Below are 13,323 nucleotides of genomic sequence, written 5' to 3' on the forward strand. Positions count from 1 at the left end.
TGACCGTTTTTGCATCATCGGTTGGGGTGGCAATTGCCTCCACCCATTTTGAGATGTAGTCTACGGCCACAAGGATATATTTGTTCCCTTTGGATGTCACGAACGGCCCTTGGTATTCGATCCCCCAAACGTCGAAGATCTCCACCTCTAGTATGCCCCTTTCTGGCATTTTATTCCTCCAATAGATATTCCCCGTCCTTTGACAAGCATCACAATGAAGGATGAATTCCCTTGCATCTTGGAACATCGTAGGCCAAAAGAAGCCGGATTGAAGAATTTTTGCAATGGTTCTCCTTGCTCCATGGTGTCCACCGTAAGAGGATGAGTGACATCCTTCTAATACTCCTTGAATTTCCCATTGAGGGATGCACCTTCGGTAGAGCCCATCACTACACTCCTTGTAAATATTTGGGTCATCCCAAAAGTACCTCTTTACTTCGAATAAGAACCTCGTCCTTTGGTTGTAGTTTACGTTTGGAGGGAGTTCTCTTCCAACAATATAGTTGGCATAATCGGCAAACCATGGGTTTATGTGTCTCTCAAGTTATGTTTGAATAGCCATTAAGATATCATCGGGGAAAGAGTCATTGATCGGTGTTTCTCCTTCTTCATCATGAAACCGGATTCTTGACAAGTGATCCGCTACTACATTCTCAGCTCCTTTCTTATCTCTTATTTCCAAGTCGAATTCTTGAAGAAGTAAAATTCATCTCAACAACCTTGGTTTTGCCTCTTTCTTTATCAAGAGATGTCGAAGAGCACGGTGATCCGAAAAGACAATCACTTTGGATCCAAGTAAATAGGAACGGAATTTGTCCAAAGCATAGACAATGGCAAGGAGCTCTTTCTCGGTGGTATCATAGTTCACTTAGGAATAATCAAGAGTCTTGCTTATATAGTAGATAGCATGTAAAGCCCTTCCTACCCGTTGGCCAAGAACCGCTCCAACGGCGTAGTTACAAGCATCACACATAATCTCGAACGGCAGTTCCCAATCCGGTGGTTGAATGATCGGTGCCGAGATTAGTGCTTCCTTAATTCTATTAAAGGCTTCAACACACTCATTAGTGAAATGGAATTGAGCATCTTTAAGTAAGAGTTGAGTAAGGGGTTTCGCGATTTTTGAGAAATCTTTTATAAAATGGTGATAGAAACCCGCGTGACCGAGAAAACTTCTCACCCCTCTAACATTCACGGGAGGTGGGAGTTTCTCTATCACCTCAACCTTAGTTTTATCGACCTCGATGCCCTTTTCTGAGATTAAATGACCCAAAACAATTCCTTCATTGACCATGAAGTGACACTTTTCCCAATTTAAAACGAGACTAACATCTTCACATTTTTGCAATACAAGAGAAAGATTATGCAAGCATGAGTTAAAGTCTTTTCCATAAACGCTAAAATCATCCATAAAAACTTCCATTATGGTCTCTAGGTAGTCGGAGAAGACACTCATCATGCATCTTTGGAAAGTAGCGGGGGCATTACACAAGCCAAAAGGCATTCTCCTATATGAAAAAGTACCATAAGGGCATGTGAAGGTGGTCTTGTGTTGGTCATCCGGGTGTATAGGGATTTGAAAGAATCCCGAATACCCATCAAGGTAGCAAAAGAACTTGTTGGAGGCTAGCCTCTCAAGCTTTTGGTCAATGAATGGTAGGGGGAAATGATCTTTTCTTGTCGCGGAATTCAATTTTCGATAGTCAATACACATACGCCAACCGGTGATCTTCCTTGTGGGTATTAACTCATTCTTTTCATTTGTCACTACCGTGGTACCTCCTTTCTTAGGTACCACTTGAACGGGGCTAACCCACAAAGAGTCCGATATGGGATATATGATTCCCGCATCAAGTAATTTCATAACCTCTTCTTTAACAACTTCTTGCATGTGGGGGTTTAATCTCCTTTGAGATTGGATGGTAGGTCTACGGTCTTCCTCTCGAAGAATTCTATGCATACAAAAGTTAGGACTTATCCCCTTAAGGTCATCTAAACTATAACCTATAGCCTTTTCATGTTGTTTCAACACATCAAGCAATTTTCCCAATTGGTTTTCATCAAGTTTGTCATTAACAATCACGGGTTTGGTCTTAGATTCATCAAGATAAGCATATTTCAAATATAGGGGGAAGAGGTTTTAAAGTTGGAACTTATACCTCACTTTCCTCCATTCAAGGTTCATTGAGAACTTGCTCCATTTCCATTAGACACTCCATTCTCATGGCATACTCAACTTGTTCTTCAAGCTCACTAATCTCATCATACTCGAATTCCATGACAAATTATTCTTGCTCTTCGATTTGTATGATGTCTTCTATTATTGCTTGCTCTTGTTCCATGGGTTGATATGCTTCCACAAGGATGTTATGTACTAATTCGGATTGCTCATGAGTAAGTTCTTTGTTAGCTAGAGCGGCCTCAAGAAGATCTACCTCCAACTCCCAATGCATATTTTTGGCCTCACTTGCTTCCAAGGCTTACAATGCTTGCATGGGGTCTTTGAAGAAAGGTATACTAAAGTGGTCCTCAACAAAACAATCTATAATATCCATCTTGCAAAATATCGAACAACTTGAAAATAATTAGAACAAACCTTGAGTTTTACTTCCCCAAGGCAAAGAAAGACACAAATAATAACAATCAAAGAAAATCAAATCAAGTTAACACCGTCCCCGGCAACGGCGCCATTTTTGGTCGGTCCGCTTTGGGCTTAGATTTCGGTTACTTCTCGTTAGGAGCACCTAGACCAAAACAATATTTATAACTTCACAAACAACTCTACTATTAGTAAAGAGGCAAGTAAAGGTCGGATCCCAAAGGATGGGTATTGATGTAGGATTTTCGATTACAAGTAGTGGTGTCTAGGGTTGTCACAATTTGGGTTGAGATAAGAAGATCACTAAACTAAATAACAATAAAAGTAAACAAGCAAGATGACTAAAATGAGATATAAAGAATTGATTAAAAGCACTAGGGTGTCATGGGTTCATAGGGGATTCATGGGAATTTGATCATACAAACATATTCTCAAATTATAAGCAAGCAATTATTGTTGTGATTGGATCGAGTTGGTTTATATCTTACAATCCTAGGAAGGTTTGGGTCCCGGAGCCGAATCGATTAGATTGTACAACACCTACAAGTCAACTTAATCCTCCCTACTCAACTATATGCATGGTCTAATGAGACTCGAGTTGGTTTATGTCTTACAAGTCTCATTGAAAAGGTAAGTGATGGGTAAAAAATGCAAGGATTCATAGGCTCGAATTTCATCAAACATAACATGTGCATAAGTTGAGATCACAACAAGCAAGCAAATAAATTATGTGAACTTTTTAGATTAAGCATGAATAATTAAAAAGGGATTAAGAGAATTATACCTAATGATGATTCCAAAATAATAAGCAAAGAATAATAGAAGTACTTGATGAATGATTGGAAGGTTGTCAATCCTCCAAATAAACCCAAATAATCTTCAATTACTCAAAATAAAGGATGAACAATAGAGAAATTAAGGAAATGAGATTTGTATTAATGCTTGATTAAAAGTTGATTACAAGATTAAAGAGAGATTAGAATAATACAAACTACACTAAAGATTGATAAGATGAACATCATAATCTAATTAGTATAATGGGGTATTTATAATGGGAATTAGGTGCACAAATTAGGGTTACTAAGGGCTTAAATGACGATTAAGTCCTTAAGAAAAGTTGAGGAAATGCGCCTCTCGAAGAAAGATGCGAGTCTCCTTTTTTCTAGTCTTTCGAAAACATGCGCATCCCGAGTAGAACAAGAAGAAGTCGGGCTGCACTGAAGAACAATCCGAGCGTCCAAAGGGTCGGGACGAGAGGATTCTAGAGGTGGTGGACGAGCGGATTGGTGTGTGGGACGAGCGGATTTTGGAGCTCTTGGACGAGTGGCCTGGTGCTGGGACGCGCGGATTGTGGCTTTGGACGAGCGGCCCGATGCTGGGACGAGCGGATTCAAGTCCAGTGAGCTTTTTCTTCTTTCCTTCTTTTCTTCTTCCAACAATCCTCTGGCATTTTGTCGGGCATGCAAGGATCTTCTTCATCATTTGCCCATCTACTACATTATTAACAAAGGCCTTCTAGTCTTGTCCTTACTTTGATGCTTGGTCATTAGATTTGATCAATTTAGCTCTATTTTGCCATGAAAATGCAAGGTTTGTACTCCTCTCCTATGAAGGGAACAAAACCTCAGAAAATATGAAAAACAAAGGACTAAAGATAGTAAATAACCCAAATATGTACTAAAAAGCATAGGAACGAGGCTAATTCGGGGACTAAATATGCTCAAATGTTGGTCACATCAGAAGATATGCATAAGACCGCCTTCGTCACTCAATGGGGCACCTATTGCTACACGGTTATGCCATTTGGATTAATCAATGTCGGAGCTACATATCAACGCACCGCAACTACGCTCTTACACGACATGATGCATAAAGAAGTTGAGGTATACGTAGATGATATGATTGTCAAGTCCAAGGATAGAGAGGGGCACATTGCGAACCTTCGCAAATTCTTCTCAAGGCTACGAAAGTACAACATGAGACTCAACCCTCAAAAATGCGCATTCGGGGTAACATCTGGTAAACCCCTGGGATACGTTGTTAGCCAACGAGGAATAGAAATAGACCCTTCCAAGATCAAAGCCCTAATTGAAATGCTGCAACCTCAAATAGAGAAAGAAGTTAGAGGATTCCTAGGTAAGGTGTAGTACATAAGTCGATTCATATCGAAACTCACAATGATTGTGATCCTATCTTCAAAAGGCTAAAGAAAAAAGATCATATACCATGTGGGATGATGACTGTCAGAAGGCATTCGACCGAATCAAGGATCGGAGATACTAGCCAAGCCACCAGTGCCATTCTTGTCAACCACCTTTTCCACGGCAGGAGAAGTCTTCGGTTTCTTCGAAGGATGAACAACTCGAAACCCGGCTTCTTCGTCTCCCTCAGTCAGATGCTTCTCTTTCTCCTTTTCTACATCACGAACCTTGTAGTCAACAGGCTCGCGCTTCCTTAATCTCTCGCGCTGCTTCAGAGTAGTAACTTTCCTCCACTGCAAGTAGGAATCTGACACCCATAGAGCACTAATAGAAGAATTCAAGAACCACACATTTCTTTGAGCCCATTTGATGGCCCATTCTCTTCGACTCTCAGTGGTAAGGGCCATAGCGGTCTGCGGGACGGTATCAAGCTTCGGAATCATCTACTTCAATCCAACCTGCCTCATCAACCTATCCGGGAAGATGCATATCATAAACTCCAAGCCAGGAATGCGCACCGATCGGGTAGGATCCAAGGACGATACTCCAGTGACATATTTGAGATGCCACTATGGTACGATCCATCTAATCAGTGGACCATCATCACTTTTCAGTTTGTTCCCCCAATAGTTGCAGACTCGAGTGAAGTCCACCATGTAAAGTCTAGTCCTCATTGCATAAGCCAGACCTACCAAAACGCAGGTATTAGAAAACCAAAAAAAAATAAAAATCGAAAAAAACAAAAAAAGAGGAAATAAAAAGCTTCGTTCTGTTACCTGCAATATTATGGGACTTCCCAAATAAGGAAGGTCGCGGTTGGCTTTCCTGTTATCTAAACCCAACAGGATCTCTCCTAAACACAGGCAAGCTGGGCTCCTCCATTTGCTCAATTAAGCTCAAGTAACGAGGGTCACCTCTCAAATCCTCATCAACACGCCCTTGAAGGACATATACATGCAGTAGGCAAAATCTGAATGCCCTTCGCCTTGCAACATAGGAAATGGTAGGATCTGCCTTATCTATGAATCGATCAATGAAGTCCAACATTCGCACTCCTTTTGAGGTCACAAGACGGTCAACCTCAGCTCTTGTCAACCCAAGCAAATCTCTGAACTTATTCTTATACCCTTGAGAATTAGAGGGTATAGCGGGCAAAAGCTCCGGGTCCCAACCACCGATCGCAGCAATTTCTTCGGGAAATGGGCAAATATCGCCTCCAGGAAAGGCAAATGCGTGATCATTCGGGTCCCAATAATCAAGATAAGCATCTAGGAACGGTTTGACTACCTTGATCAGCTTCAAACTCAAGATCGATCCAAAATTATAGGAGCCCATATCGTGTTTCTCCACATTAGAGAACTCATTTGTCCACTCTTTCAGACGGATTTCAAGAGTATTCATGATGTATACTTAATTAGAGAGCTTTTATGCAATAAGACGAGAGAAAGATGGAAGAATTATGTGAATAAAACCTCCCTCGACGTCTATATTTATACTAAAAGTTGTTTCCTAAAATATGTCAGGACAGACACACTGGGGAACAGGCGCAGCACTTGCTGCGCCTCTTCAAAGGGACGCAGCTCCTGCTGCGCCTCTTCCTAAGCCTTCTTTATGTGATTTTCCGCGTTGGATCTTTCCTAATTCCTCCAAGAATAATTTCCTATTCATACGGGCTATTATTTTGGTAAATCCGTCAAATTGCCATGTTGCGCGTTTCCTAAATTCCACAGGCACGCATTTCGAGGCAATATCGGCATTTTCGTCATTTCAGCACACTTATACATTTCATTTTAATTTTCTTTTTTTGGGAATAATTTCATCAATTTAGATATTCATTTTCAAACTTACACATTTTATTTAATTTTTTTTTTTGGGGAATTATTTCACTCCCATTCCATTTCACATTTCAAACTTATATGTTTCTATTTTTTCTTTTTTTTAGGGGGTAACCCTCCCTACCGTCCGGTCATTTTCAGTAAAATTTTTGCATTTTCGAGTCTTTGTCTTGCGCTAATTTAGGCAATGTGTACAAATATGTGTTTTATGTGCAATTTCTGTGTTCATTTCGGCAGCATGACGGCATAAACCGTCATCTACCAAACCTGTTCAAAAGCTAACCTGCAGGTACAAACAAAGCAACCCAGCAGCAAAGGCACTCAGGCCATCATATATACAACCAAAAAGGGAATATGTACACCAAACTGGGGGCTCGAGCCCGAAACAAAGTGTATAAAGTGCAAAATGAAGGTTCCAAAATGTACAAAAGTCTGTGAAGTACGGCCAACAACAAAAACGACAAAGAGCAACAAACTACAGCTGGCCGCCGCCTAACTCAGTAACTCTCGCCTCAAGATCAGCGATCTCGGCGTCGCGGACCTTTAGCTCCCTCAGCAGGCGAGCTGTCTCCTCCTGGGACTGGGCAAGCTCTCGCTCCAAGTCACGCTCCCTCTGCAAACGACAAGAATTGGCTCATGTCAATCATTTCAAACATAAAGGAAGTTAGAAAATTCAAAAATGAAGTTAACGGAAGGTTCATACCTGACATCCTCGACCGCCAGCAGGTGACTCGATGGCAGTAGCCCGTAGACGGTTGGCTACCCTCTACAAAGCCACGAACCGGGATGTCGCAACCTACATTTCAAGCATGCTCAATAATTTGATAAGTTTAAACAAGTGTATTCTTATACGAAAGCTGATTAAATTGGGGAGCATACCCTCCAAATCAGATGCTGCAACTCGTCTAGACCAGCATCTCTCACAGTCGCGTCAAAGTCGCGAAGCTCGGAGATCGTCGTCATCCCTGTCGCATCAGTGTACTCGAGGGTCTCGGGGTACGTTGGGGGCTCGATGCTCGCCACCTCAACCTCCTGCAAAATTCAAATGGTTTTCATTAATTGATGATCATTCATCATGTTTTCATGTCAATCGAAAAAGAATAAAGCACTTACCACGACTGGCAAGTACGCCAACCTCCTGTAGAGGAACGCCGAGTAGTCCTCACCAGGAAGAAGGAGGGCGTCGCCACCGACGCCAGCTAAGTCAGCCTCCCTCTCAGCATCGGAAGGCTCCCTGAACTGAAAGATCATAGATCCTAATTAGACACTCTAATTAAATGTCAAATTATCTAATAACTTGAGTTTATGTGTTCTATGTAACATGCATGCAATATAAAAGCATATTAATATAAAAGAGGAGGAAAACAATTTTCCTTACATTGAGAAATGGTAGTATTTGGGCACAACCAAGATCACCCATCTTGGTTGTTCTTGAGCTTAAAATAAATGGCAAGATCCTCCATCTTCAAGTGTCCAAAATAGAACACCTCCTTTCTTAAGCACCCAAGAACTTATCCAACAACCTTACTAATATTAACTAGATATTAATAAGATTACCCTTGATAATATGTAAATATTATTAACAATCTTAGTAATAATTTTGTTTACTAACATCTTAGTAAATTATGGTTTTAGAGAGAAAGACCAACAAGCTTTTCACATGCAAATACACAAAATGAAGTAGTGTGTAAAATGAGCAATAATTGTTGGTCCATAAAGAGGAGGAAAACCGGGTAGGAGTTGGTGGAGTGAGGGAGTGTACTTGTTTTTATTTTTGTCCAATGTTATATCACATGCAAATGATCATAAGATGACTTATGGAAGACACAACAAGTAAAGTGAAATGATTATGTCTATAATCATCCAATACACTCCATTTACACAGTCCAATGTCCCATTTACGAGTCCATTTTGGTTCTTATATTTGTCGCATAAATACGTGTAAATTTTATTTAAACATCGTATCATGTTTAAATGCTTCCAATTAATTTCGTCTAAATCACTCCTTAAATATATGTGTACCGCTACACATATAGTTTACGTACCAATACTAATCACATTAGTCAATTAGTACTAATTTAATAATTAACTGCTTAATTATTAATTCCCATCTCAAATAATTTATTATTTAATTATCGTATAATTAAATAATAATTTCCTCACCTCGAGTTCACAACTCGATATCTCTCTAAATCAATCTATTCGACTAATCTTTTAGTCTACAAATCAAGGGACTAAATAAATTGTATCTCATACAATTAATTAGTTGTCAATTGGAGTTCGTTCCTTTTGGTGTGACCGAATAGGGTCAGTTGATCACCGTCGTCTCACGACAATAACGTCAAACTCTAGTCAGCCAACCGTTATCGATTTACGTTAATCAACTGACGAGGATCAAATAATTAAATATCTGATAATATTCCTTTAATGAGATTTATTATGTAAATGCACCATTGTGGAGGACAGTAACTCCAACAATCTCCCACTTGTCCGAGACAAGTTGTGCGATGATTATAACACACAATTGTGGATAAGTCCTTATCCCAACAATATCCTGCTCGTACTCTATAAGGGTGTGTTACCGATTCTCTTGTCCGGTTTAACAACAATCTCCCACTCAATGCAAGGTGTCTTTCAGGTCGCAGTTGCACATGAACATATCGTGACTGGTTTCCTCGATCGGGAGTGTGACTACCTGACCGGAAAAATCTCCCACAGATTACTTCCGAGCGTGGCCACGCATTTGTGGTCATAACTCCTCGAGTGGCCTTGAGATGTTTAAACCCAACGTGGGTGGATAATTCCTGTCGGCCCTATCTATCCTATTGCATAATACAGATCACCATGACCCAGTAGATGTCCTTTGGCCCCCTTTCACGGCATGACCTAGGACAAAAACCAAAGTCACTCGGAAACTGTACAGGCTTAGATAATAGTCTCCAGTTTAAAGAATCGACTCATAGGAATATCATAGAAGTCCCTGCCACGACCAGGCGTCTGTAATAGATCTAAGGGACTCTATAAATGTCACTGCCCGGCAAAGTGTCCCACAGTCTGCCTATGTAAACGACTAGTCATCACGTATGACCTTATGGTGTTGAACAACCATCAATCGACTTACAATCTAGTCACTCCGAGACGTCACCTCATTAAGTGACTAGGGACAAAATACAATGTTCACCTTGTTTACTTGAATAGTGTTCAACATTGTCTCCACAACTTATTCAGATACACAAGGTATTCAATGTTTTCAGTCAAACTGAATAATTGAGTTCTTAAAGAAACTCTAACAATGAATGTGATCATCACTTATGTAAATATCAATACTCTATCCAATATTTACATAACGATCTTTAGCAATTAAGGTATACTCCTCAATTCACATTGAGATGACATAACCATCATGTCTACGACTCTGGTTAGAGGATAAGCAACAGTTGCATCACTCTAATTTCCATTGCTATTTTCCTTTGTTCTATGCAATCTTTTCATCACATAGAGCATTTCTAAGTACACGTCTAAACAAGTTTTTAGACTCTGGTTCTAAAGCCAGTCAAACACTCCCATTGTTTTCACAGTCTATTGGGATACGATATTCGGCTAACAGAACTACTCTAGTCCCATTAAATTCCAGTTATCAACTATCTCTCTTACAACATCGGATGTTGTAATGTACTTAGCTTTCGTTCATGATTTGTACGTATAACACTTATACATACACATCCTTCATATGCCATCTTTTATGTATGACTCCTTATACATATCTGCTTTATACATGTATAACTTCTTATACACATATGTATAACTTCTTATATATATTATTCTTTATGCACATAGCACTCTTACATGCTAACCATTCCTTAACGAGGCCCATAACATCTTATAAGCATAGGAATGTTTCCGTGTAATCCTTTTACACAAAATTCATAAATTCCTCCAAACTACAAGAGTAAATCCTCAGTGCTTCTCAAGTACTCAAGGATGCTCTTGATAATCATCTAGTGACACTCACTAGGAAATGATTGGTAATGACTTCTCATATTCTCAACATGATAAGTCCCGACGAGAGAAGCTTTTAGCATATTTAATAGATCCTGCAGCGGAAGCACAAGAGATCATATTTATTGTTCAACAACTTGAACGAGTCAAGAATCTTATCACATAAGTCTCTTGACTATAATGCTAATATCCATGGAGATCTATCTCATTAGATCCGGATATTTATGATGCACCATGCTACTCTCAAATATTCACCCGAGAATATTTCTAGTCACTAATATGTCAAACACATATTTTAGACTTAGAAATATCACCTTAGCTACATTTCTAGTCAATAATATGTCAAGCACATATTTTAGACTAAGAAATATCACCTTAGCTACATTTCTAGTCACTAATATGTCAAGCACATATTTTAGACTAAGAAACTCACTTTAGCTCCCACTAAACTCCATGTATCATCATGTTATCTCGACACTCGAGTAATACCGTTTTGATAGACTACATGATTGAACCCAAAGTTCCAGCTCTTTGACGTATATAGATCACAAAAGGGATCTTTCAAGCATGCCAGGCTTCTTAGCTTTGACGAGATCAACAAAACTTCTCCCAAGGAGAAAGTTTCGTTATTCATTTGCCGAATCTCATCCTCATGAGAAGCTATATTTCTAAGAACATACGAATTGATAAAGGCATTTGGGTTGTCACAAAACTCTCTATAACCAACCCAAATTTTAAACATCTTATGTAACCTTTACGACAAGATCAAGGTAACCTACCAAAGTATTCACCTTAAATAAAGTCTCGAAAACATCTCGTGTTTCCTTCCTTATCACCATCCTTATCACATCTTGTGTAAGGAGAATAATTCGAATTGCATGGTGACACGCCATCACATAGAGTTCATACTATAGAAAAGCCTTTGATGAGGGTTTAAGATTCGTCACTTTTGAAAAGTAATGCAATATTATCGCAAAATTATCTTCTTATAACCACTGAGCCACAATAAAGAACGTCTTCTTGTATTATACTCAGTTTGTGGGTCTTGGACTTCCGTAAGTTCAAAATTTCTCCTACTCTGTCTTCCAGAAAATGAAAATCTTTCTGGAAAGACAGTATTATGAGCCACAAACTCCTTGTTCTCATTTGGGAGGAGTAAAAACCAAGTGGTTCAATTTTGGATAACCCTCACAAATACACAAATTGGTTCTGAACATAAACATTTATGATCCCAAATGTATAAAAGGACAAGTTAGGGACTCTCCCTATCCATATCTCATATGGAGTCATTTAGGCTATTATAGTCGGGTTTTAAACTTTTAGTGAGAAAATAGCTTACAAAATTGCGAAAAACCACAAACTATATCTCATAAAGTTCGGTTTATATACTTGACTACACCATACTCTATGGTGTCCCAAGGAGAAGGTATTATGTGAACTGGTTCACAATCTTCTTAGTGATTATCAAGGTCATTACTTGATATTACCCATTTGATCTTCAAAGTCATTACTTTGAAACTTCCGATCAACATCTTGATCTTGACGTGCTTTTGGTTTACTACTTCATATTGAAAATATTCCACGTTTCAAAAATCACTTTTATGTCTTATTAAATAGATATGAGGTTTTCATATCTACTTAACATTACGGTAAAAGTAACAAAGTATATATATAACCAACTATCGGCCTTAAGCATCCGTATGTATATGGTCAATCACCTCACTATTGTGTTTCTTTTCTGCAAAAGAAAAACATAATACATGCACACATACCATAAGACTCACAATCAAATGGTTGTTCAATGTGCTTTTCGTTTACTCGTTTGAAACGAATTTACTTGAGGTTTGATCAATTGGGTTCACCAGATTAGAGACTTTAAAATCTACAAGATAGCATAACATTTAGTTTTCGTGAAGAATGTAAAATTCCTCTAACTTAAGTGGTCTAAACCAACCACCAAGTTATCATAGGAGTAGGTACAACATTTTGTTTTAAATCCCATGAGTGATGCCTTCTATGTATAAACATAGATAATTACATTCTTTTAAAACCAAATTTAGGTACATTTGTCCTTATCGAAATCATTGCTACTCTAGCACCACTTCGATACAAAAATGTCCTATGCTAGACGTCTTACGTTTTATCAATTCATGTAAACTTCTTTACAAAGAAATGACCCGTACTTGGTATCTCATACCAAGATAGTGGAAGTAGCCTATCCATTGAGTAGATGTCTCTTTCAACTTTTGTTCTATCTCATACATCTAAGGTTGATACTTCTCAACTCCCACTCACTTTCACATTCATCTTTGCTTCAATCAAGCAAAAATGAATCTCATGAAGACCTCTCTTCATGTCATTCGTGATATTTTATACACTTAGTAAGAGTGAATTACTATAAAGTGAGTGCAACATGTGGCAAAATCTCAACTTCTTGCGAAATTGGACTACCTAACCGTTCAATTATTATCATATGCCTAAACTCTTTAGCGCATAAACAATCGATTTGGCCTTTATCGAAGTGAGCCATTTGACGGTATCATATTGCAGTATTATAAGTGTTTTTGAAAACTCTTTTCGCAAACTTTTGAATTACACTTGAGTAATTAAAACTAATATGTCATCATCATGACGGAGGTGTCACTTCCGAAATCAAGACTCTCTTGATAAAATGTGACTTCCTTTGAAA

The sequence above is a fragment of the Silene latifolia genome, chromosome 6 (assembly GCF_048544455.1).
Source record: "Silene latifolia isolate original U9 population chromosome 6, ASM4854445v1, whole genome shotgun sequence".
NCBI lineage: Eukaryota > Viridiplantae > Streptophyta > Magnoliopsida > Caryophyllales > Caryophyllaceae > Silene > Silene latifolia.